This window comes from Gekko japonicus, unplaced genomic scaffold, assembly GCF_001447785.1.
Source record: "Gekko japonicus isolate JY-2015 unplaced genomic scaffold, Gekko_japonicus_V1.1 scaffold562, whole genome shotgun sequence".
Classification (NCBI taxonomy): domain Eukaryota; kingdom Metazoa; phylum Chordata; class Lepidosauria; order Squamata; family Gekkonidae; genus Gekko; species Gekko japonicus.
This window is the reverse complement of record NW_015172569.1, coordinates 158,102-163,481: the sequence shown is the minus strand read 5'-3', so window position 1 is coordinate 163,481 and position 5,380 is coordinate 158,102. Positions and strand designations below refer to the sequence as shown.

At 44.9% G+C, this 5,380-nt stretch overlaps 1 pseudogene; it reads right to left on the bottom strand.

Moving 5' to 3' along the window:
- Window positions 1-249: 249 nt before the first annotated feature.
- The window catches only part of LOC107118935, a 13,739-nt pseudogene continuing 8,608 nt past the window's right edge, over window positions 250-5,380 (bottom strand).

The window sequence follows — 5,380 nt, the reverse complement described above, 5'->3', positions numbered from 1 at the left end:
ACTCAGACTTTCCTTTAACTTTTCTTCACTTAAACTTTACTTTTTCCTATACACTCAGCTTTCAGCTCTCATTCTCTTTCTCACTGAACAACCACAGCTGTCAGCTTCTCACTGCTTCAACACAGAACTCTGTCTTAATCAACTGTCAACATGTAACTGAAACTCTTGACTGACTCACATACTCTTATCTTATGTAGATCACGACACCTCCTTACTTTTCATTTGCTGAAACTATATAAGCATTGCCCAATTTCTTATTATTTAAAATTTATTTGTATTCTTTCTTTACATGAGTTACTGAGACCAAAGCTTCTTCCACACTGCAGGCATCTGTATGGTTTCCCCCCACGTGATTTCTTTGATGGGAAGTAAGACTGCAACTCTGACTGAAGCTTTCCCCACACTTCAGGCATTTATAAGATTTCTCCCGTGTGCATTTTCTGATGGACAGTAAGGTATGAACTGCTACTGAAGCTTTTTCCACACTACGGGCATTTATATGGCTTCTCCCCTGTGTGAATTCTTTGATGGGAAGTAAGACCAGAACCGTCAGTGAAACTTTTTCCACAGTCTAGGCATTTGTATGGTTTCTCTCCTGTGTGAATTCTTTGATGTGAAGTAAGACTGCAACTCTGAGTGAAGCTTTTCCCACAGTCCAGGCATTTGTACGGTTTCTCCCCTGTGTGAATTCGTTTATGTGAAGCTAGACTGGAACTGCAACTAAAGCTTTTCCCACACTCTGGGCATTTATAAGGTTTCTCCCCTGTGTGCGTCCTTTGATGGGAAGTAAGACTGAAATTGCAACTGAAGCTTTTCCCACACTCCAGGCATTTATATGGTTTCTCCCCTGTGTGAATTCTTCGATGGTAAATAAGATTGGAACAGTCAGTGAAGCTTTTCCCACAGTCCAGGCATTTGTATGGTTTCTCCCCTGTGTGAATTCGTTGATGTGAAGCTAGACTGGAACTGTAACTAAAGCTTTTCCCACACTCTGGGCATTTATAAGGTTTCTCCCCTGTGTGCGTCCTTTGGTGGGAAGTAAGAATGGAATTGCAACTGAAGCTTTTCCCACACTATATAGTTTCTCCCCTGTGTGAATTCTTTGATGTGAAGTAAGACTGGCTCTCTGACTGAAGCTTTTTCCACAGTCCAGGCATTTATATGGTTTCTCCCCTGTGTGACTTCTTCGATGGCAAGTAAGACCGGAACAGTTAGTGAAGCTTTTCCCACAGTCGAGGCATTTGTATGGTTTCTCCCCTGTGTGAATTCTTTGATGTGAAGCTAGACTGGAACTGCAACTATAGCTTTTCCCACACTCCATGCACTTATATGGTTTCTCCCCTGTGTGAATTTTCTGATGGGAACTAAGGTGTGAACTGCGATTGAAGCTTTTTCTACAATCCAGGCATTTATATGGCTTCTCTCCTGTGTGAATTATTTGATGGTAAGTAAGACTGGAACTCTGACTGAAGCTCTTCCCACAGTCTAGGCATTTGTATGGTTTCTCCCCCGTGTGAATTCTTTCATGTGCAGTAAGACTGACTCTCTGACTGAAGAATTTCCCACACTGCAGGCATTTATATGGTCTCTCCCCTATGTGAATTCTTTCATGTATAGTAAGATTGCCTTTCTGACTGAAGAATTTCCCACACTGCAGGCATTTATATGGTCTCTCCTCTATGTGAATTCTTTCATGTGTAGTAAGATTGGATCTCTGACTGAAGAATTTCCCACACTGTAGGCATTTATATGGTCTCTCCCCTATGTGCATTTTTTCATGGAAAGTAAGATAGGAACTTATTCTGAAGTTTTTCCCACACTCCATGCACTTATATGGTTTCTCCCCTGTGTGAATTCTTTGATGGGAAGTAAGGTGCGCTTTCTGCCTGAAAATTTTCCCACATTTATATATTTTCTTTCTGTTACACATCCCTCGTTGAATATTAATAACTGATATTTCAGTGAATTTCCCCCTACTCGCAGTGCACTCATTCCTGTTTTTTATTCCTGCTATTTCCTTGACGTATTTTTTGCCGTAGACAATAATCCCCCTGTAAAATACTGGAATTATTCCTTCCTTTAGGTGGGTGTTTCCCCTCTTCCTTCCTCGGCAAATATTCAAACTCCTCTTTCGCAGCTGAATATGTATCCTCTTTCTCCATCAATGGGTAGTCTTCTGCTTCATTTGCTGACTGCCACACATCTGTTGCTGTAAGAAAGGGAAAACTGGTGTAATATGAGACTTTCCACAAATACCTAATTGTGAATCTAGTAGCACCTAACAAGATTTTCCAGGTATAAGCTTTCAAGAGTCAAGGCTCCCTTCATCATATTTGATACGGAATGGAGATCTCTCAGTCTTTATATCCCATTCGAAGGGTGGAAGTGGTGTTGCATAAAAGGAACTCGGGATGCAGAGGTACCATACACATTGTAATTAGCAAGATTAGAACAAAGGAGAAATGCTTAGGGGCAGAAAATAAGCCTCTGTGAGATAAAATCCTATGTCTTTGTTCAGCTTAGGGGGGAGGATCTGGTCTGATTTTGTGAATGAACTTAAGTTTAGCAATCATGCATTTTAATTTCTCCTTGAAGCTTCTCTGTTTAAGGAATGCCACTCTTAAGTCCACTTATCCTTTTGTGTAGGAACTGACCTGTTTGTCCAATTGTACAGAGTGAAAGGGCATTGCCAACATTTGATGGCATATACAACCTTGGACAATAACAAGTAGGAATGGGCACAAACTGAATGACAACCTGAATTTTGTGATGAAATCGGGCTGGTTCATTGGATGGTGCCATGGTTTTTGCAGTGGTTAGTTCGGTTAGTTCGTTGGATAGACACGAATCAGCCCATGAATCAACAGTCAAGGCAACGGGAGGATGGACTTCTGAATCCCTTCTGCAGCCCTGGAAGCACCAGTCTCAGCCCTCCAAAGCTTGATAGGCAGCTCTGGCTGCCAACCAGAGAGCTTCCATTCTGCTCTATGGGAGCAGAATGGATATATAAACCCCCAGCTCACACACAACCGCTTTCACTCTGCAGCAGACACTAGGCAATGAGAAACTGTTTACTATTAGAGGCAGAGAGGGAAGAAAAACTGTGATAGCGTTGGTGCTTCAGGGCTCCGAGAAACCCGTCTTTCTGCTACAACCAGGCAGACAGGCAAAGCCAGTGGGTTCCTCACCTGAGGACCCACACACTCATCCCTGAGTGGGATTTTCCAGCACCTCTCCCAGCTGGAAAGGTGACTGGTGGGGTCAGGGCACTGACCCCACCCCCCGGTCTCTCTGCTACAGCCAGGCAGAGAGGAAAACCCCAGTGGGTTACGTGCCTGAGGACCCATCCTCCTGCCTAATAGTCAACAACACCCCTCTGCACCAGGAGGGTGAGAGTGCAGGCCAAAGGTGCTTGTCGTGGGGGAAAGAAATCTACCCCCCCTTCCCACAGGCCCCCGTCCCTGTGGAACAAGTCCATTCTGCCAGCCCGCTAGCGCCCAGCTGTCGCGGGGTCTCACCAGGGGTCTCAGAGGCAGAACCTCCTTGGCCTGATGTGCTCTCGGGGATGGAGTTGGGAGGCAGAAAAGCTGTTAGCGCTGCCAGAACAAGAGCAGCTAATAAAACCGTTTGTGGAGGAGGAATCTGAGGATGGTGGGGAAACGTCCAGCTCCTCCACATCTCAACTCCTCGGGGCTGCACCCGTCTCCAGTCCACCCCTCGGTCAGTCCTCCCAGCCCAACACCTCACCGCAGCAGCTGAGCCTCCGCCCTGCCCCAATGTTTGATCCCTGTTTCTGGACTACACTTTGGGAGCACTTCCACATCCGCCCCAAATACTTGTCATGCAGGCCCTCCGCAGGCATCTAAAAAGGCACCACCCAACTCTGTTGCCCCTGGAAGAATGAGCGGCACCCAGCAGGGAGAAGAAGAGCCTGCTCAGCACCTTTAACACCTCCCCTCACCATTCGTGTCCCTCAAGAACCATCGCTTCAAGCCTCCCAGCCTGTCCACGCACATCTCTTCACCCTATTTGTCTCCCCAAGAGTCGTCGCCTCCCAGCCTGTCCACATCTGCCAGTTCAAGATTTCTTTCCTCCACCCTGTCCACATCTGTCTCCTAGAGATTTCTTCCCCCCCTCCAGAATTGTTGCTTTCAGTCCCCCATCTACCTCCATTTACCAGGTTTGTGCCCATGCCTAATAACAGGTGAATGAACCCAAGATGGTGTGGCTGGCATTGTTATGTCTTGTGACTGTGTTGTCCGACTGAACATGGGAAGAGAGTTTGTGGCAGGCCCTGGCCTCAGATTCTGTGTCCTTGTTAGGAAAGGCTTTCTTCTGGGTTAGAAGCTGTTGGAGTGAAGAAGCAAAAAAAAAAGGTCTGCTTCCCAATGCCTTTGAGAGAGGTGATTCATCACCCAGCATAGGTTTTTAATGATGCATTGAACTGGTTTTAGCTGAAAGCAAGGCTCCCTCTAAGCTGTAGAGTCTTGTGAGCGAAAATTCTAATTTGTGAGCTACTGTGATTAAAGTTGTGAGCGAGTGATTTGGCTGTTGCATAAATTAGTTTGCTCTGGAGCCATCCTTCCTGAGCTAAGACAAAAATCTGTGAGCTGGAGGCTAAAAAACTGTGAGCTAGTTCACACTAACTCAGTTTAGAGGGAACCCTGGCTGAGAGATGTATGTAGTGAACATAAGAAGAGGCCTGCTGGATCAGACCAATGGTCCATCTAGTCCAGCATCTTGTCTCACACAGTGGCCACCAAGTTACTCTGGAGGGCCAACAACAGGGCATAGAAGACAAGGACTTTACAAGGGAGAAAGACGAAGGGCATTTGGTACTGAGAGGGACAGCCATTCATGCTTGAACATATGACAGAGGGTCTGAAAAAAGGTGCAGATGGAGAAGAAGGTAGTCTTTTTTTTTTAGGCCCCCCGGAGGGGATTTTTTATTGCATTTTTTAATAGACTACAAACTAAAACAAAAAATTGGGAAAGAGCAACTACATCCAGGGAGAAAGGAAAGAAAACCACTACTAACTAAAACCCCAAGTATAGGAGATCATAACAATAGCTTATATAAATGTTAATCTTAAATTGCTAGTATTACTTTGAACATAGTCGGTTATGCTAAGGTTTTTCTTCTTTTTATCCATTGATTTAACTGTTTAAGAGAGCCCCCAGAGAATCCCATAATAAAACCAAAATTTTAAGGCACAATTCAGAGTCCTTCAGCTTTCATTTTTTCTTATCTTTTCTAGTCCTCAATTTGTATGTACGTTTAGGGGCAGCCGCCCCCGAGAAGAAGGTAGTCTGATGAAAACAAGAAAGCCGAAATTATGTGATTTAAAATCACAGAGGTAAGTTTTAGATCTAGGGAAAG